At 44.0% G+C, this 21518-nt stretch overlaps 1 protein-coding gene across 12 annotated transcripts in view; it reads right to left on the reverse strand.

Moving 5' to 3' along the window:
* The window catches only part of Ncald (neurocalcin delta), a 435285-nt gene that overhangs the window by 157014 nt on the left and 256753 nt on the right, over nt 1-21518 (reverse strand). For 6 of the 12 annotated variants that reach the window (XM_087558789.1, XM_087558788.1, XM_087558791.1 and 3 more), the window contains one exon: nt 20420-20493. The exons of the other annotated variants lie outside the window; for them this stretch is intronic. The gene's annotated coding sequence lies outside the window, so the exon portion shown is untranslated. The remainder of the gene's footprint in view (nt 1-20419; nt 20494-21518) is intronic. 12 annotated transcript variants of the gene reach the window in all.

Genomic DNA, 21518 nt, shown 5'->3' on the forward strand with positions numbered 1-21518 from the left:
ATAGAATTGACAAGATGTTGGGTCTACACCACAAGGAAGGCTGAAATCAATTACCTACAGATGTTATGGGACCTGGGGACATGCTGAAGGTGGGGTCACCTCTGAAGATGAGGACAGAATGGAACAGAGTCAAGGGAGAGATGGAGAGAAGAGTTAAGGAAGTTACTTCTCCTTTGCTGTGACAAACTGCCTGACAAAGCCATTCCAGGAAGGAAGTGTGTGCTTGGCTCATGGTTTAAGGGCTCCAGTCTATCCGGATGGCAAGGGTGTGGCGGTGGGAGCCTGAAGTGGCTGCTGGCATTCAGTGTACAGTAAACAAGCAGAGAGAGACAATCGCTAGGGCCCAGCTGGGTGTTCACACTCCCCTAGTTTGTTCAGTCTGGGACTCTAACCCCCAGGGTAGTGCCAGCCAGCCATATTCAGGGTGGGTATTTCCTCTCAAAGTTAAACCTCTCCGGAAACACCCTTATGGACATACCCAAGAGTGAGTCTTCTAGGTGATTCTAGTCCAACCAAGTTGGCAGCATAGACAGCTACCACAGCCAGGAGGACATCTGTCTCATGCATCCTTCCCAATTCCCCAAGGCAGTTGCTGTCCTGTCTTTAGCAGAACTCTGAAGGTTTGCTCACAGGGCACAGGGATTCTGAAGAAGAAGCTCAGCAGGGAAGTGTGAGGCAAGAGGCTGAAAATGGGATTTACAGTCTCTGCCCTGTCCCCAGCACCAAGGATACCAGAAGCATAAAGGGAAATTAGAGGATTTCTCCAAAAAGAAATAGAGCAGTCCCAGAAAAAGAGCAATAGCACAGATAATTATGGATTCCCCAACAAGCTGAGCAAGTGACTAGTTAGAACTGCCTCAAAGAGTCCCTCAGAGCGTCCAGGCTACACAGTTGCCAGTGAGCTTTTCCTCGCTCACTCTTGACTGTGAATGCACAGCTGGGGAGTACCAGACATTTTAAGAAAGATTCTAATGAAAGGCAAACAACTAAACAAAGAGAGAATGAACTTGGAGAAAACAAACAAACAAACAAACAAAAAGTGTAGGCAGCTGAAGAGAGCTTGAAAGTGGCCATAGAACAGCCCAGAAGAACAAGACAAGACAGCGTGTCTGAGACGCAAGACTAAGAAACTAAGGAACTGAAGGAAGTGAGGAATGAGTTCATAGATATAAAAGTCTTAGAACAAGAGTCTTTTGATGCAGTGAATAGTTCTAAAGACACGCTTAGGAAGTACCTTCACATATTGAAAAGGGAGAGGGTACTAAAAGTGGAGGAAGAGAACACAGAGTAAGAATGAGAAGGAGAGTTGAAACAAGACGTCCAGTGCTGGATAAGGAATGTTCTGGAAGAGAAAATGGCAGTGAAACATTACAAGAAGAAATTTTCTACATCAACAGCAACTGTGTTTCTTCGCTGCATGTGCTCACAGACATGATACAGTGTCTCAGACAACATCTATATCAGTCATGTTAGGTGGGTATGAGGCAAGACGATCACATGAGCTCTGGGACAGTCAGCACTAGGATGTGAGTCCTAGCTATCCAGGGCCATAGAGTAAGTCTCTGTGCCAAAAACTTAAGGGAAAAGGAGATATTATTTGACATTTTCAGAATGTCAATAACAGAGATGATCTAGAAGTTTCTAGAAAGAAATAGTAGGTTATTATAAAAAGAGTTTTAGAAACCAGAATGAAAAACTTTCAAGGCCAACATTGGAACCCTGACTTCTTGAGGGAAAACGAGCCTCTGTAAGTAATTAGAGCAATGAAGCTAATCTCTACATCATGAATTTGATTATGGTATGTTTTCATGCGTGTCAAACATAATTACCTCTGATGTATCCAGTGTCAAGATACTTCCCAGGAAGCATGGCCCCTATTTTCCTTTTCAAAGCAACTGGGAAAATCAGGGAAGATGAAAAGAAGATTCAAGGAGAATACCCAACTCAGGAAAGAGGGGAGTCACCTCTAGATGGAAAGAGGGGGAGCACCTCAGATGGGAAGAGGGGGAACTCATTTGTTCCTCATGGCAGCTGTGGTGAAATCATGTCAAAAAGTGCTTCAAGAGACACAAACCCACTGTGAGGGAAAAGAGTGACCCTGGCCAGATAGGGAACTATTTAGGTAGAGGGTGAAAGAAGCACTCCTGGAGACAGTGACATTTGACAAAGACCCAGAGGAAGCAGTGAAATGTGTGAGCATTCAGAGGAAGGGTTGGTGGGAAAGAGCAAAGTAGGGTGATGATTCAAGTACCCAGGGAGAGGGGGCTTCGAAACTTGTGATGCTAAGGCTAGTCCTCAGCTGTGAAGTCAGAATTTCATGGAGGCTGGGGCTGAGACATTAGGGTTTTTTCTTTTAAAAGTTCCTCATGCGACTCTAACACACTGCGGGGCAGAGAACTATGCTAATCAGCAATCAGAGCACCCTCTCGTGCTAGACTCTGAGACACACTCTGTCATTACCATTAGCTCCAATCAAGCTCCTGAAACACAGAGCTAGGCTACTTACTGCCATACCCGGGTGACACAGGGACACACAGAGCTTTCCACAAGTCACTGATGAAGACAACCCTGCACTGCACCCCAGACTTTCCCAGAGAGCCTATCAGGTGTGGGAAATGAGTCTCCTCCATACACGAGCAACTCAATGTTCAACCAGACTGCAGGGAGTGCCACCAGCCTGTGAGGGTGCAGGAATCCCAGGCTGACTGAAGCGAGTAGGATTAATTATGGGTGCTTTCATGTGGGTTATTTTATTATGAGCCAGGGTCTTACCATGTCTTACAACTTCACGTTATTTTTTCCCAGGTGGCACAAAATGTACAATACTTAAAATTATATATATATATATTTATTATATATCATATATATACATGTACACACACACACACACACACACACACACACACACACACACACATACACACATGATAGCCTCGACGCAGATTGGCTGGACTCTGTGTCTGGCTCTGCATTTCTGCTGTCTGCTTTAGGGGAGTGGGCTGCTCCCGTTAACTATAGCTCAGCTCTAGGTTTCCATTTACACTGTCTGTTGGCAAAATCAGCACCATCTCCAGTAACAGCCCCAGCTTCAGATGGTGCATCTGCCTTCATTTGTCTGTGATCCTTTGGGGTCAAAGGGTCCCAGCCCCCAAACTATGTGCCCTTATTAAACTCAAATTGACCTTCTAAACCCTCATCCTCTGGATATTTGGCATCCCACAATTCCCTGTCCAGTTGGCCTGAGTTACTTGAGTTACTTTTAGGACTTGTGGTAGCCTTTGCCTGTGTGTGTGTGTGTGTGTGTGTGTGTGTGTGTGTGTGTGTGTGTATGTGTGTGTGTAGTATAGTGTGTGTATATACATGTGTGTTGTGTATGTGTAGTGTGTGTATACATATGTGTGTATGTATGGGGATAGGTGTATGTACACGTGTATATACATATGAGGGTGAGGGGATAGAACAGGGTGGTCCTGTATGAGGGGAAGGTGGAACAGTAGGGTCCTGTATGAGGAAAACTTCTAAAGATGTTTACCTCCTAGCTGAGAACCTGCAAATACTTTCTTTACATGGAAAGAAGGTTCAGAAATAGGATGTGTCAAAGCTCTCAAGATGGGAAGATCAACCTAGACTCCCTGGTGGACCTCTGTAATTACAAAAGTCTCTATAAGAGATGCTGAAGGATCAGCTCAAAAGCTGAGGTGAACACTCAGGAGCAAATGATTGGAATGGTGAGAGAGGGTTTGTGAGCCAAGGAATGCAGGCAGTCTCCAGAAAAGACTAAGGATGGGTTTTCCCCTCTAGGCTTCCTGAAGGAGCCCTGCTCTGTCCAGACTCCAACTTTCAGAACAGTGAGATACAAACTGGCATGGTTTAGATCCTTAACTTGCTAGATCGTGTCATAGAAGCTAGCTCAGAATGCATGCCTGAGTATCCTGACAAGAGATCAAGGAGTGGGAAGGGAAGAAAAGGCAACAGGTCCCAGGGTGACATGTTGAAATGCTTGCCTCAGGCACCATTACTGACAGACTATGCCATAATGCAGCCTCAAAATTAAATAAATAAATAAATAAATAAATAAATAAATAAATAAATAAATGTGCTATGTACTGAAGGGTTTAAATTTGCTCATATATTCTAGCTTTTTAAAATTATTAATACTGCTACTACTATTATTTTTATTTTTATTATTAGTTTGTTTATTTGCTTTTCAAGACAGTAGCCCTGGCTGTTCTGGAATTGTAGACCAGGTAGTCCTTGATCTCAGAGATCCTCCTGCCTCTGCCCCCCACATCGTCCACGTGCTGAGATTAAAGGTGTGCCATGTTCTACCTCACCAATTCACCACCAGTTCATATCCTACATCTACGCCATGCTACGTAGCACAGCTGGCATGGTGTTATTTATCCCTGTACTTATGTGTGACCCATGGGACTACGCGGGCATTGTCCAGGAAGACTGAGGCCTTCCAATCTGGTTAAACCAGATGCAGGGAAGATCAGCATTACTGTGGCTTCATTTGGTGCATCCTTTTGAGAAGCTTCAAACCCACTTTCTCTATATCAAATTTCTCTAATATTTACTTGTGTTTTCTGTTTCTAGGAAACAGAAGCATATTATGTTCTCCTACAGTTTGAAAATTGAGGAAATTAAAAACAGAAAACACATCAGGCCGTCGGCATGGGTGCCATGCTAATTTGCAGAAGCAGGGACGGTCGTCTTTGTTTCTCAGCCTTCTGTGGCCCTTCTCATGTCATAAGCTTATAAGTGATACCCCACAGCAATGACTGCCTTAGTGGCTTAGATCTGCGGAGAAGTGGCTTTGTCCCCAACCAAATAGCCATCTGTTTCCAAGGGTAATCAGATCAAAAGCCCAATAAGAAAATGGCTTCCCAAGGTTCCTGTTTTCTCCTAGGGGATTCTTTTCAGTTCTGGCGTGGGTGTGTATATAGTCACTGGAGTTGATTTGCTCACATCAAGTTCATATGAAATAAATAAGAATTGAAATCACACACGGAAGACCACACAGGAATCCAAGAGCTTTTTGGTTTAGTTTGGCTTTGCTTTGGGTTTTTCTGTTCCTTTATTGAATTATCCCAGGACTGTGCAAAAGTAACGAGGAGTGCCTGGAGCTCAAGGTCATTTGGTGATGTACACCATGGTCAGAATTAACTTCTGGGAGTGGCCCAGTCTACCACTGCTGCCTCCAAGACCCACAGACTCTATATGATTGTTTGCTTTGGAGAAAGCTTTGACATGATCTTGAAAAGCCAAAAGAACTCCATTTATTATGAAAAGAAAGTTTTGGAGAAATGAAATTTGTTCGAGGGTCTGCTTTAGACCAAAACAAAGTAAGGTGGGTTGAGTGGAGAGATGACTCAGTGGTTAGAGCATGTGCTGCTCTTACAGAGGATCCAGGTTCAGTTCCCAACACCCCCATGGTGGCTCACAACAATCTGTAACTCCAGCTCCAGGAGCTAGAACACCTTCTTCTGATGTCCACAAGCACTGTGCATGAATGCAGTACTCACATGTATGGAACTGCGGTCAAAGCTTCATACACCCAAGACAAATGAGTAGGTCATTAAAATGTTAAATGAAGAAGGGAGATGCATGAGGAAAGAAGACCTTAAGTAAGAATGATCTGATCAAAACGGACAAGGAGAGAAGGAAGTGTCCATAATGTATCTAGGAACACACCAGCCAGTCTAATGTCAAGGGGGCATCCCTGCAAGACTGGAATGAAACCAAGAGCGCATTATAAATACACTAGTTCAGGAGAACAGAATATGAGACTATGCTCCATGTGCTTCAAGCGGAATTTAATTCTTGAGGTTTCCCTGCATTCCTCCCGGAAAGGGTGACCAACGGCGTTCTTGGCAGTTAACAAAGTTCTTGTATTTTGGCAGAGTCTGTTCTCTGAGGCCCACAGTCAGTTTCCTCATCAGTCCCTGTGCCTTTGAAAAGTCGGGAAACCATAGCGACAGTAAGTAGAAAAGTCTGGGAAAATGCAAAGTGGTAGAGGTTCTCCAAGACTGCTCTCTGGGCAGTTAACTTGGATCCTTACAGTGCTTCTCTCCCCATCATGGAAGTTCTACCAGCCCCTGCAAAAGCCTAGTGCACTGCAGAGGAGACCGGACACAAGTCTTAGCAGGGCTATGCCCCTCTGCCAGCGTTTACTTCAGCTGTGTGCCAAGGAAGATGTTCCTAGACAGTTTAACTCCTCTGTAATTCAGAAAATTCTGAGGGTTGTTTTTTAAGCATTTACTCTTTAAATATAGCTAACTCTTGAGAATGTGTGGGCCTGAGTCCATCGGATCTGTATTATGATAATGCCTCATCAAAGGACGCTAGAAAAAGAATCTAGTTCATTGCTAGCTGGTGGCACCAAATTTGTCTTTCAAGCCAAGACTGTTTGTCAGGTTATCAAGCACTGAGGATGCAGGAAGATTTCTGGGAATCCCATCCCCTGCTTCCCCTGCTTTCCCTGCATCCCCTGCATCCCCTGCATCCCCTGCATCCCCTGCATCCCCTGCATCCCCTGAGTGTTACCAGAAGCCAATCTAAGTGGTGGATTGCATGGTGACGCATAGCAGTGTTCTTGTTTTAATGTACTTGAGGAAAAATAGAATTGGCACATTTAACTGGCAAGTTCATAGGAAGTGCTCTGTGGGACACATGTCAAGTCAATGCATAAAGAGGAAGTGAGTCTTTTTAAAAAGATATTAAGTTTATTTCTTAAGAATTTTATTTAATATGCATTGGCATCAAACAGTTGTGAGCTGCCATGTGGGTGCTGGAAATTGAACCCAGGTCCTCTGGAAGAGCAGCCAGTGCTCTTAGCTGTTGAGTCATCTCTCCAGCCCTAGATATTAAGTTTAAAAATAGCATAGATATCAGCTTTTAGGATAATCTCTGCTCCAGTTGTCGGGGGATACACTAGGTCCAGTCTGTGCATGCTGTTTTGGTTGGTGGTTCAGTCTCTGAGAACCCAGAAGGGTCCAGGTTGGTTGACTCCGTTGGTCTTCCTGGGGAGTTTCTATCCCCTCCGGGGCCCTCAATCCTTCCCCTAACTCTGCCATAAGACTCCTCAAGCTCCATCCTATGTTTAGTTGTGAGCTTCTGAATCTGTTTCAGTCAGCTGCTGGGCTGATCCTCTGAGAGGACAGTTATGGGAGGGTCCTGTCTGCAAGAATAACCGAGCATCATTAATAGTGTCAGAGACTGGTGCTTGCCTGTGGGATGGGTCTAAAGTTGGGCCTGTTATTGGTTGGCTGTTCCCTTAGTCTCTGCTCCATCTTTGTCCCTGCATTTCTCATAGACAGAACAAATTTTTGATTGAAAATCTTACGGGTGGGTTGGTGTCTTTTGCCTGGCATCAGTGGGAGAGGATGTGCCTACCCCTGCAGAGACTTGATGTGCCAAGTTTGTGGGGGTGGGGTGGGTATCCAGAGGGAGCCTCCACCCTCTCAGAGAAGGGGAGGTGGCTTAGAGGAAGAGACTATTTGAGGAGGGGGTCAGGAGTGGGAGCGCCTGTGATTGGAATGTAAATTGAGCAAGTAAATTAATTAATGGGAAAGACAAACAACCAAACACAAATAGCAGAAATAGAATGTGATACAGTGAAAAATCATGAAGCTAAGACTCAGGTGATTAAGGCTTGGGAAACTGTTTAAGGGAATGAGTTAGTCGGGGAAAGGTGGCTCAGCCATGGCTCTCTTTCCTTCTCTTCAGAAGCCTTGAGTACGGAGCAGAGGGTGGGAAAGCAGCTGCTTCCCTATGATTCAATGGGTTAGAATTCACAATTTCATACTGAGGACAAAGTCTGTAAATCATCACTTCTGAATGATTAAGCAATTAGTCAAGGACAGCCTTTCCGTGAAGTCCCCCACTGGAAGCACTGGTCCGTTCTTTACTGTTTGGAGGCTAACCGTTCACCCTGATTAGTCCCAGTATTGTCCTAGTGAAGAGCAGTCGAGCTAAAGCTTAAAGACAACCTTTAGTCATTCTAGACCCACTATCACATCACTGCTGCTGAATGAGTCTTTCTGGTTTCCAGCAAGGCCTAGCCTTCTGGGGACATTTAGCTTGATTTAAGAGAAATCAAATCAGAGAAGCAACTCTAGGTGGGTGAGATTGGACTGTGAACCAGCTTAAGGACTTGCATGGTTGCTCTCTAGACACTGGAGCGTTAGCACTGAGTAAAAGGAGACACAAATCTTTCCCATTGGGAAGGCTGACATCTTAACAACGGTGAGGTATTTGATCACTGGAGTTGTAAAGCATCGGTGTCCCAGTGCTGAATCAGTAGCAGCTCAGGATGATAGAATACATGTGGGAATGGTTTCCAGGACTTATTTGGGCAGCTGTAGCCTGGTGACCATCATTCAATATTTCTCACGAATCTGTTTTAGTCCAAGTGAAGGTCTTAGCTGAACAATTGTACCTACTGAATTTAAAAATTCTTGTGTCCCTAAGTGGAAGAGAAAGGGCACTAGAGACAGAAAACAAAGTGGTCAGTAAAAGTATAGAAAGGACGAAAAAGAAAACCAGCTCTTCTTGAGGGACCTTAAATCTAAATTTGTGCCGGGCTAAGCACATTCCTGTGTTAATGTTTTATTATTATTGCATCATGACATAAATAACATAACTTCATATTAATAATGGCTAACTTGGGCTTTCTCTGTACAGGAAGTGGTCTGGACACTCTCCCTAACGTGATCTCACTTATTCCTACCATAACTTTATGACGAAGGGACTATGTGGTTTTTAGCCACAGATGAAGAATTGTGGTTCAGAGAAGGTAAATCATTTGCTCTGAACTCCAGTTAGAAAGTGGAAGAATTCGGTACAGATGTCAGCATGTTTGGACTCTAAATTCATTCATTTCTTGACCCTGTTTGGGGAAGCTTCTACCTCAGCAGGAGGCATCAGCCATTGCCTGATGCACAGACAATATGTCCTTCAGACAGGTTGTGCCTCCTCAATAAACTTCTATTAAAGACCAGTCCACCTACAGGCCTCAGGAGGAACTTACTATGACTATTTTGCTAAACGGACATAGGTTAAAGTTTCCTCTAAATTCATATCTGTATGACAATAGATTCCTGGGACTCTCAGGCATCATCTTTATGCAACAAACAGCAATTAATTCAGAAACAACAACTGCTCAGAGTGAGGACAGTGTCAGTGGTGTGCCCAGTCATGGATGAGATGTCTATATCGGCCCATTCAGAAGGCGTAGGGATCATCTGGAAGAAGAGGTGGGAGGACTGTAAGAGCCAGAGGTCAGGGAAGACCATGGTAAAACTGTCTTCTGGATGGGACGGGACTCCACTCACGAATGCATAGCAGGCGTGGTTTCCAGTAGAAGGCGAGGCCAGTCGACACTCTGTTGTGGATGAAGATAGAGCTCGTGAGACCCCCAAAGTTAGCTAGGAACTGTTGATAAGGTGATGGCTTCCAGTGGGGGAGTGCCAAGAGTCCGTTCTCTTTAAGGGCATGGCCCCTGTAGGTCAGTCATGCTCCAGCAGATGATCTCACACTCATAAGTATACGGGCAGTCCAAACTGGATTTGGTGAGTTATGTTTTTTTTTTAAAAGGATGAAAGGTTGGGGTAGGGGACGTATGTGGAGGGATGATCACGGAGAAGGTAAGGAGACAAGTGGAGGTAATATAATAAAAATACATCGTATGTATGTATGTATGAAGTTCTCAAATAATTAATAAACAAAATATTCTCCTCCTGCTGATCCCATCTCCCCCATCAGTTCACTGTGAGTTTATTTTCCAGCCTCTCTGCCCCAGAATTCCCTCTTGACTACTTACTGGAATGGCAGCCACTTTGGGTGATTTTTGCTGTATTTTTATAACCATTGTGGTCTATCTTGCCCAGCATCCCTTAGTCTTTTAATTCTGTACTAATTATTTGAGCCAGCATGGTGCAATCTTTCAAAACATCCAATTAGCAAGTGCACAGAGGAAACTGGGACCATAATTAATTAGTGACTCTAGGACACAATGCAGGAAAAGCAAAGCCAGGGTCATGGAAGTGGGAAGACTGAAAATGTGTGAGGAAGACATAGGCATCCAGGTCCTTCCTCGAAAAGGACAAAGACTTAATCCCTGTGCACACAGAGTCCGATCTCTCAAGTGGTCTTAGAACATCACTGAACAAATCAGTCATAGTGTTCATCTCCCCTCCCAGCTGAATGGCTACCTGTGATCTGCTGGCAAACTGAGTCTTCCCCCGTTGTTTTTAGAAAAAAAATACTTGTCCATTCTTTCTTCTCAGAGTTGCTCAAGCATCTGGTCATATGAGATCTTAGATCATCCTACCCTAGTTTCTGGGATTGCTTCATCTTCCCAGAGCAGATCAGAAATGTGGTGCTTTAAATGAGGATGACTCCTTAGGCTCATATGTTTAAATACTTGGTCCCCAGCTGCTAGAACTCTTTAGAAAGGATTGGGAGGTGTGGCCTTGTTGGGGAAGGTGTGTCACTGGGGGCGGGGCTTAGGAAAGACTCATGCCACTCCCATTGTGCTCTCAGCTGTTCCTGTTGCCTTCACTTCACTCTCCCATTGCATTTCCTACTTTTCAAGTACTATGATAAAAATCATAATCAAGGTAACTTATAAAAGAAAGCATTTAATTTGAGATTCATGGTTCTATAAGGTTAGAATTCAATCACCATGATAGGGAGGATAGTGACAGACAGGCAGGCCTGGTACTGGAGCAGCAGCAGCAGAGAACTCATATCTCAATGGAGAATGGCATGGATTTTTGAATCTCAAAGACCAACCCCACTGACAAACCTCCTCAAACAAGGCTATGCTTTCTAATCTTCCCCCAAACAGTTCCACCACCCATAGACTAAGCATTCAAATACATGAGCCTCGGGGAAAGGGGGAATACTCATTCAAACCACCACAGCTGGCATGGGCTCAAACCCTTTGAAACGGGAGTCTAGTAAATATTTATTTTTTAATTAGTTACCTTGGTCATGATGCTTTGTCACAGAAATAGAAAAATAGCTAATATAAAAACTTAATCTGAGGAGAGTGGGGCAACAGTAGAGGGATGCTGGGATGCTGGGATGTTGGGGTTCACCAACAGAATGCTGCTTCTTGATTCCGAGGAGGCCTCAAGTGAAGTCCACTCAGATCAGACTCTCCCAGGCAAGCTTAGAGCCGAAAGCGAGAGTCTGGACAATGTGACATCGAGATCCCACATCTCACAACTGGACATCACCACCATGACACAACAGCAGTGAAAATTAGAACCGTAAACAGGATGTAGGCATTCCGGAAGTGCTTTGACTCGTTGCTGCTACTGTGTTTTGTTTTGTCTCTCCTTCTGCATAGTCCTTGGTCCTGGATGGGGTTAATCCCAGCTTCAGGGCTGATCTCTATCTGTGATGAGTGATGCCTAATTTATAGACAGTGCACTTTGCTTAATCCCATATAAAGCCAAGAACGAATATCCAATGAGAAGGAATAAAGATATCCCAGATGACACTAACACCGCTGCATCCTGATGGCCGGTGCTGCTGCACTGGGATGTGTCTGGCCTTGCACTTTCAGTCCTTATCATAATAACTATGAGTAACAAGATGGGAGACTCTACATCTGGATGCAGATGAGATATTTTGCCTCATCTGCAAACAATCTACCCTGGCAGGCAATGGCACTATCCCCAAGCACTTACCCCATGTGCCCTGGCTGAGGCATGCTCAAGAGCTCAGTGGTAAATGTCTTAGAGAGAGTTCTCTGCTAATTCTTGAAGGTCTTCAAATGCCTCCCCATGGAAACAAGCACATGCTACGGATGTAAGGGAGAAAGGTGTTGATGCTGGGAGCACCTTGGACCAGTTTATCACCCACCATTTTGTTCCATATAGAGCTGCTGACCTGATCTAGTCAGAAATTGACAACTTTGGAATTCCTGCTTAAATCATATTGTCAAAGATTTCATTCTGTTACTTTTATCCAATGTATTTTCTTCCAGTAGAAATGGCAGTAGGAGATGGTAATCTAACCCTGTAAGAGTCCAGTTAGGAAATAAACTTAGATTCGAGAGCTTCAGTGTATCCCAAGTTTAAAAACAAATTTCAGGTTTGCACTAGGAAGTTCATCTCAAATAACATGGCTATTTAACAAGCCATTTCAGATTTCTCTCAAGCTCCACCTATTTGAATTAAGTGAACTTGAATTACATGGATTATTTTTCCAGTGCTGGGGAGTGAACCAGATCCTTACGCATGCTAGGCAAGTACTCGACCACCAGGTTCCACCCCAGCTCAAACTAAGTGAAATTTTGCCACTATACAGTTAGAGAAAGTTAAATTATTGATCGGGTGGTATTTGCTATGAGGTGTATGCTTTGTATTCAATTTTTTTACTGTAGACTAAGATTTTAAAAAATCAGTAAGTGGTACGGTGTCATTTTTCCCCTGTTGTAATCACGGCATGTTAATTCCATTGGCACTAAAACTTGACCAAGACTTGAAAAACGACTCTTAGAGTAGGTGCTGCTACCTACACAATACTCAGTTCAGTGTATGGCCAAGGTTCTTCTTACGCATCAGGCAAGGCCAGGAACTGGGTCATGATGACACAAAGGAATGCCTAGGTATCTGTCCAGGCTGGTGCTACTTCAAACATGGCCTGTGGACCAGCTCCATTAGACCAGAGGAAGACAAGCACATCAATACTCCCCATGGAAGTTGTGATATCAGAGGTGTGATCAAGTGGCTTCCTGCCACCAATAGGATCCGAAGTGTTTTGGCTTCTATTAACATTGCTTGTTGGCTTTCATGAGGATCTAAGTGTTGGTCCTGGTCAGAAAGACACACCTTCTCATAGAGCATTTGAGAAGCACTAGCCCAGAGTACTCAAAACCTTCTGGGAGGGTCTAGAGAGATGACTCAGTGGTTAAGAACAGCTGCTGCTTTTCCAGAGGTCCTGAGTTCAATTCTCAGCAACTATATGGTGGCTCAAAACCATCTACAGTGAGTTCTATGCCCTCTTCTGGCATGCAGGTGTACCTGCAGACAGAGCACTCATATACATAAAAATAAATAAATCTTTAAAAATTTTTAAAAAATAAAGTCTTCTAGAAGGTAGATCCTTAAACAACCCTGAACATGACAGCAATACAGAAGACAGCTCTATTTTACAAACTGTTCTAGCTTCATATGAGCCACATGGGAAAAATTTTTTAAGTAGTCATTTTCTTTATGGTACCATATATTAGTCATATGCCTGTGTAAACATACACATTCTGAAGCCTTTCGTGGGCTCAATGGCATGGCAACATACCTCTTTGGGAGAGCTAGTCATATACGATTAAAGTGACTTTGAAATGCCAGTTCTTAGCTTTATAGTAACAAAATACAGTGTTTTCATTTTCAGAAGTTTTGATTAAACCATGAGATATTAAGGGAAGATTAAATCAACATACATATATTGTAATATAATAACTTACATGAAAATGCCAAGCGTTGGCACCAGAGGACACAAGAGTGGCTTCCCTGAGCCCCTCGTTGTTTGTAGCTTCCTATAAAACCAGAATTGATCTCATGTTAAATGTGTTTGTACATGTTACCCAAAGGCTGGATACTCGTGGGAGCATTGGAGTCAAAGACTTCTTTGGCACTGAAATTCTCAAAAGTCTATCTTGTAAAAGATAATAGAACCACACATAAGTTCTAAATTCTGACGTTAAAACCCTAAGACGGCAGCAAATAGACTAAGGTTCTCGAGCGTACTCATGACCCCCTGGAAGGTGCGTTACTGTGTTAGCCTTTCACAAGCTGGGTGAGTAAATCCCTGATGATGTGGTCTTCTAAGTCTAGTTTCGTTATATTCTTTTTGATTATGCTGTAAGAACAGGACTGTAAATACATTGCACTGTTGAAGACACATTCGCCATGTACCTGTGACGCAAAGCTAAAATTCATCAGTGAGTCACTGATATGACAACAATGCAGTGATTCTCTGCTGAGGGTGATGTTGTCCCTCTCAGGGGACATTTGAGAGAGAGGTGTCATGATCAAGGTCATAGTCTACTGTCCCTGAAATGCTGCTCAACACCTATATGCCCAGGGCAGCTCCTGCAACGGAATTATCAAACTGATTCAAAATGGTCAAATTCATATGCTGAAATCTTAGCCCCATGGTGGTGAGATTTGAAGAAAATGATTAGATTTTAAAGGCAGAGTCTTCATCAGTGAGATGTAGTGTTCATAAAAAGTGGTCACAAACACATGCATACACTTGGACTGTAGAAATGGCTCAGGTGGTAAATTTGACATGAAACATGAAGATCTGAGTTTAAATGTGTGTTCTTTAGAGCACATGGTAGCACACACATGCAATCCTAATGCTAAGAGGTAGAGTCAGGAAGGTCCCTGGGATTTATTGTTTAGCCCATCAGTGTGGCCTACTTGGTTAGTTCCAGGTCAGTGAGAGAAAAAAAGGTGCACATCACACACACACATACACACACACACACACCACAGACATATACCACACACACACACACACACACACACACACACACACACACCCCACACACATACCCCACACACACTACATATACATATACCATACACACACACAGCCTCCCCACACACACACTCCACACACACACATACCCCCCCACTACATATACATATACCACACACACACACACAAGCACACACACACACCCCACATACACTACATATACATATACCATACACACACATGCACACACACACACACCACAGACATGTACCACACACATATACCACACACACATGCATACACACACATACCACACCACACCACATAGCCTATGTACTATACACCATAACCCTCTTATCCACACAAACTCATTCACACTGTCACCCATCTATTCCATGACAACACTGGCAAAGGTGCAGTCTCTGAACCATGAGATAGGCTCTCCCTGGATGCAGAATCTGCCAATGCCTTCACTGTAGATTTCCCAGCCTCCAGAACTGTAAAATGTAAACTTCTGTTGTTCACAGCCTGCTGTGTTCATGGTGTTTTCTTGTAGCAGCCCATGCTAAGACAGTGACCACTACTGACCTAGCCATGTTGATTCCTACCCTCTGAAAGTCTGAAAGGTTGATGTTCCTGATCGCTTTGCTATTATGCCTCCCTTTGATAGAATGAACCCCTTAGATCAAGCCTGACTTTTGTATCCCTGTGACCCCCCCGTAGGTGCCCTGGCTTGACTCCATCTATGTCTATATCCAAGCATTGCCAGGAGGGATCCTTTCCTGTAGACCAAGCAAGCCTTGGACTTGCAATACTCCTGCCTCAGCCTCCTGGATAGATGAGATTACTGACCTGTGTCAACCAGGTCAACTGTCATGAGGAACTGTCAAGCAGATCTCCAGAGAAGGCAGACTCACTGCAAACCTATGAAATGAGACTTGATCTTATTAAATGTGCCTTATTTAAGTTCCTGTGTGTCAGCAGAATTGGGGCTCACTCAGACAGGGCTCCAGGGATGTGTGGCTCTCCCAGTGATGAGCACAGAGAGTTTTAAGATACACCATCAAATAACAGCTTTAGAGAATAAGGGGAGAGTATGATTTTCCCTAAATGTGTCCACTGCCTGTGAGACCCAAGCCTTGTCTGGAGGGGATGAATGGGGAAAGTCTAGGAACCACATACATGTCTAATAAGTTCTACTCTATCCATATAAAAGGAAACAGAAGAGTCCGAAATGCTCTGCCTCTCTATTCTTCCTCAGGTCTCATAGGTGGATTGTTTCCCTGTAGACTCGCACTGTCCCCTGGTCCTGCCCCCTCCCCTCCAGAGAGAAGTGTCAGAGCATAAGGAGAACAGTAACTGCATTCTGTCCTCAGGATCAAGAGTAAACAAGTTCAAATCTCACCTTCCCTCTTTTACTTGTCTCTCTAGAAGTTCTCTGCAGCGTCTGACTGACTTGACTGCTAAGAGCATCCATGTGTTTTCCTGACAGCTCGGACATGGACAGTTTACTCAACAGAGGAGTCACATACTTCAATGCAGTACTGTATATATTTAATCTTTATCTACATACTTCTTTGATGACATATTCATAAATAAAAACTTGCCACAGAACTTATATATCTCTGTGTTGGTTTATTGTCATCCCATCCCACCAGAATTTAATGCCTATGCTAACATGGTCTTTTGGCCTCATGTTCTTTTGGCTGGGTAAGTGAATGAATAAAGGAAGGAATTCTTACAACGGACAGAATTGTTGGCCACTGTGAGCTCCTTTCATTCCCACAACAAGGAGAGGAAATAGTAGAGTCCCTCATCACAGACTATTCGTGCTTGTGTGCTCATCCATCCTCTTCACATCGATCAAGTCTTGACGTCATGGTCTCTTGCTTTACAGGAGCACTGGCCATGGGCAAGGTTCTACAGAGCTTTGTCTTCCTTCTATCCTCCTATCAAATCTTAGCCAACACCTTCAGAACCCTCACAGAACACATTTCCTCTTACCCCCGGGGAAGCTGGGTGTGATGTCATGTTTATAGGCTCACAGTTCTCTGTCCCCACAATCCCCACTGCAACATTCAATGCATTTGCGCAATGTTTCCATGTGATTATTTGTCTATCTCCCTCCTGCTGAGATATCCGCGCTGGCTTTGCATCACTGTGATAATCACCTGAGATCAATAACAGACCGAAAATAAAGGTTTGGTTTGGGCTCATTGTTTCAGAGATGTCAGATGAGCTCAATTAGGCCCGAGGGGAGATAGTCCAACATGGCAGGAGTAGATACTGGAAGAAACTGCTTGTCTCACGGCATCTGGAAATCAAGAAGGGATGGAGGGCTAGCATGCCCACAGTGCGTTGACTTCCTCTAGTTCAATCTACCCAATAAAAGCACTATTACCTGTCAATAAATAGTTCAATGGGATGGGAACTGTCTCCATTTCATGGGCCTTTTGGGAGATCTAAGGGCCAAAGGATAGCCCCACCTTACTGAGTGGTGGCAGAAGTCATACCTTCCTGGTCCCCAGCATCTGCCACAGTGCCTCACACGTAGTGAGGGTCAACCAGTTCTTGTTGAATGAGTAAATAAAATGCACTTCTAGGAACATGCACTGCTATCAAGTGGGTGGTACTGCGTCATTTATTCTTCTCGAGGTCTCAAGTTAGTGGATGCTGAGTCAACACACACCCATTATTGAAATGAGCCTTTATGAGCTTCAAGCAATGCTCCCTTCTCTGTACAACACCAGGGCGTCTTGTTACAAACTTGTTACAAACAAAGCTAGTAAATTAGCTGCCCCTGTTCTATGCTTCTTGTATGTCCTGAAGAAAAGGCAGTTTTTGTTTTTATTGACTGTATTAGTTGTTCTGGAACTTCATGCATGATAGGTAGAGAATGGCCGACCTAGACTCAATTATGTGACTGGTCAGTAACCGTCTAGGCTCGAACTTGAATTGTCTTCTGAATACTTGGCACCCTGTGTACTCTGTCTCAGAGACAATCTCTCTCCATTATTAGTTCAGAATGATGGATATTTCAGTCTGTTGGAAAATATGTGCTTTGTGACATAGGACCATTTATGGGACAATGAAAATAACATGTGGCGAGTCCTCAGGCTAAAAGCTGTTATTTGATGGCACACCTTAAAATCATTGGTGACTTACTGTGCAGGATATAATGTGTCCCTAAGATTTTCCTTCCTGAGGGAAGTGGTCATTAATGAAAATAGAGGAAAAGAAAGAAACCCACTGCAGAAAAACGTGTAATTCTTCATAACATTCTGTAGTGGAGAAGCTGGTTATCTGGGGAGACTTGGGGGATAGGAGCAATTTCTTGGAACTCCAGAAGAAGCAGTCCTTGCATAGAGAGCTAAAGCTAGACCATCACTGTCGCAATGTTAGTGTACAAGCTGCGGGCTGTCCAGGGACTTAACTCTAAAGTAATTCCTTTTTATCTTTATTTTTTATTGAAAATAGATTCTTCCCTCATACGATACATCTTGGCCAGAACTTCCCTTCCCCCACTCCTCCGAGCTCCACTCCCACATCCCTTTTCCCCCAGATCCACTCCCTCTCCATTTCTGCTTCAGAAAAAAAAGCAGACTTCCAAGAGACAACAGCCAAACAGAACAAAGATACAAGACAAGGTGAAAACCCTCCCATCAAGGCTGGACAAGGCAACCCAATAGGAGGAAAAGAGTCCCAAAAAGGTCAGAGATACAACCGTTCCCACTGTTAGGAGTCCCACGAAATCACGGAGCTGACTGCTATAACATATGCAGAGGGCCTGGTGCATGCTCATGCTGGTCCAATGCTTGCTGCTCCAGTGAGCCCATGTGAGCCCAGCTGAGCTGAGTCTGGAGGCTGATAAATTCTCCTGGTGTCCTCCATCCCCTCTGACCCAATCTTTCCTTTCCTGCTTCCATGGGGCTCCCTAATCTATGACATGAAGGACCCTATAGAGACCTCCAATTTCGACTCTCTCTGCATCATGTACAGTAACTTCTTTACACATAGTTTTCCTACTTTCAAGGCAATTCTTCTTTGTGTCTGAATTTCTTACACAAAATTCCCCAAACCCCACAAAATTTGGGAGGATTTGCTAACTTGCCATTCTTTTGGAGAAACCCAGGTAAGAGGTCTACATCTGCACAGAACAGACACTTTCCCCTTAGATTGCTCCCCTGCTCTCTCTAGCCAAGAGCTGTCCATTCAAAAATGCCTCCTTCATTCCTTTGAGAGCTTGCCTGTCAATCTCACCTACCTAGTCTTCCTTGGGCGTGGCAGATGCTACATGTGGGAATCTCTGGGATCTCCCCACATCAACCAGAGAGCAAGCTGAACATTCTTTAGGTCCACTCTGGAAGAGATCTACACTAAAGAGTTTTCTGAGACTACAGGCACAAAGGGGATGAGGACGCTCAGAGAGATAAGAATAAGCCAGTGCCTGTTCTCAGGAAGCTGAGCAGGACTCTGAGTTCAAGGCCACTCAGGGCTACATAGTGCAACCCTGTCACAAATAGCAAAGACAAAACTTTAGAAGCTAATAGAGTGATTCTTCTCTATGCCCCCACATTTAAAGAGTGGGGTGCCTATGTTGGGTCTCACACATTGTCTGCTGTCTTTAGGCAACACACATTTTCTATGATGGTTTAGATTGACGTCAGAAAGACGTCTAGTGCTATGACACCCATAAGCAGTTCACTTGTCACAAGAAGAGAAAACACCTCCAGCTGTGTTTAATGGACTTAAATGCACAGTTGTTTCAGCCTCCAGGAGAAACACAATAGAGCCAGTGCCAGCGGGGAGAAGGCCATTAGATCCGAGCAAGACTTCTGGCAATTCAGTACCGTCCTACAGGTTTCCTTCAAGGGACTGGCCTATCAAACTTGGATCAAAGAATTTTCATTCACCCAGAAGAGGCAGATCAGATGTGTGAATAAGCTAATGCTTAAATCAGAAAGACCAAAGGGGAAAGAAAGAAGGTCATTTCACATAAAAATTTCAGATTGACATCCATCCTTGTAGGCCAACTTCATGTATATATTCATCTTGGCCTCATTTATTTTAATTTTTGCCATTTTCTCCTCACACAAAACTGTCCAAGAGCACATGAAATCAATAGTGATGCTTTGACTCCAACACACACACACACACACACACACACACACACACACACACACACCCCAACACCTATGTCATATTAACTTGCATCCCAATCTTGGCTGATTCTCGTCTGGGCCCATTAACTTATTCTGAAAGTTTCCCAAGAAACCCATATACCAGTAGAGTCCTCTTCCTGAAAAGCCAGTTTGCTATATAATCAAGGGGATGGCTTTTGGGACTCTCATCAACAAGTTAGGAAAGTGACAATGCCCCTGCCTCAGCAGGAGGCTCATTATTGCAGTGAGACCCTAGCTGTACTGAAAGAAATTCTTAGAACTATTTGGAATCAGAAACAAATTCCAGCACTCGCAGTACAGTAGATTCAATCTCCCATTACAAGTATGCGGAGTAGGGAGGTTTGGACGCCTTCCTCTAGGAAGCAATACCCAGGCTCCTACTTCACTGCTTGTTTCCTATTTGGTTTTTTTTTTTTTTTTTTTGACTTGCTTTTGTTTTCCTGAATTCAACACTTAAGTGAGGTTCCCTTCTAACCAGGTACCGCAGAACAGAATAGTTTTCCTTTCTCCTCTGAAAGTTCCAACGAATGCCCAGCTTTGGCTTTTGGTACTGTATAAATTCCTCCCGTTAACCATGGCAATGGACACCCTAGGACAAAGCTTCGAGGACAGGCACAAGCCAGTGCTGTTTACCAAATACAAACACGAAGTCCCAGCCATCTAACGGGCATAAACATCTTTGTGTTTTAAATCAGAATTTACACAGACTAAAATCCAGGAAAAGAACTCACTGTGTGCAGTCCCAGCACCTCAGGCCCCGGAGCTGCTCTGCCCAGGCAGGTCCTCTCAGCAGTGGGCTGCGGCTCTGTAATTAAAATTGTGCATGGTCAGTCACCCTGTTACCAGAACGCTCAGCAGCAGCGAGAAAGCTCCTGTCTCTGGCGTTGTCTTTGCAAACAGGAAGCAGGAAACACACCCATGAAAAGAATCAAAGCTCAGTCCTTCCAGCAATTGCCTTAAAGTACTCAGGGTGGGTGTCATAGGCACGGTCTCCTCAAAGAGCAGTGCCCGGCGTTTCATTGTCTTAGGTGCTTTGGGCTGATGCTACACAGACAACGCAGTGTTAAGGGGAACAAGGACTCAGAAAGAGCCAAGGACTATCAACTTCAAAATAAACTTATTTATATATCGATGTACGCACACACACACACACACACACACACACACACACACACACACACACACAGAGGTAGTGAGAGAGAGAATATATTGTCAAAACACAGAAATTATTTAAAATAATAAAATATAGGAATTGTCTCTTGAGAATCATATATTGGCAATGAAGAGTTCAATTTAACTTCACTCACATAAAAATCAATACAAGGAAATATTTTGGTGCGTTCAGCTGGAAAAACAAATAAAATAAACAGGAGTCAGGGCAGGTAGGGAAAGCAGAGGTTTGCTTTCCTGTTTGACTTTCTGTGGCTCTCCTGCCATGGGCTTCTCTGCAGGTTGGCTCTGCAGGTTCTCAGACCATGTCATATTTCAATGTCAGCCTCGTTGGTCCTAACAAACTAGCCCAGTGTCACTCAAGGCTGATCTGTAACTCCTTGTTTGTGAATGACCTAAATTAATCTGAAGCTAGCCCAAGAGGCGAGGCTAGAGTTAACTTACACAAAAATGACATGGGGAGGCATTTGGGGCTCTTTGAGGAGGAGAAGGGGGAGAGGAGAATTATGAAAAAGAATCCACACATTTTCCCCACAATAAGGCTCAACAAGAGGGGAGGGCTGACATCTTAGCATGCTGTCCACAAAGACACTGGACTAGCCCTCGGACTGTCAGTTACTGAAGCCAGGAGGAGCAAGGCTAGGTGAGGACTGTTTCCCA

Source organism: Rattus norvegicus, chromosome 7 (assembly GCF_021556685.1).
Source record: "Rattus norvegicus strain SHRSP/BbbUtx chromosome 7, alternate assembly SHRSP_T2T, whole genome shotgun sequence".
In the NCBI taxonomy this organism is placed as follows: Eukaryota; Metazoa; Chordata; class Mammalia; order Rodentia; family Muridae; genus Rattus; species Rattus norvegicus.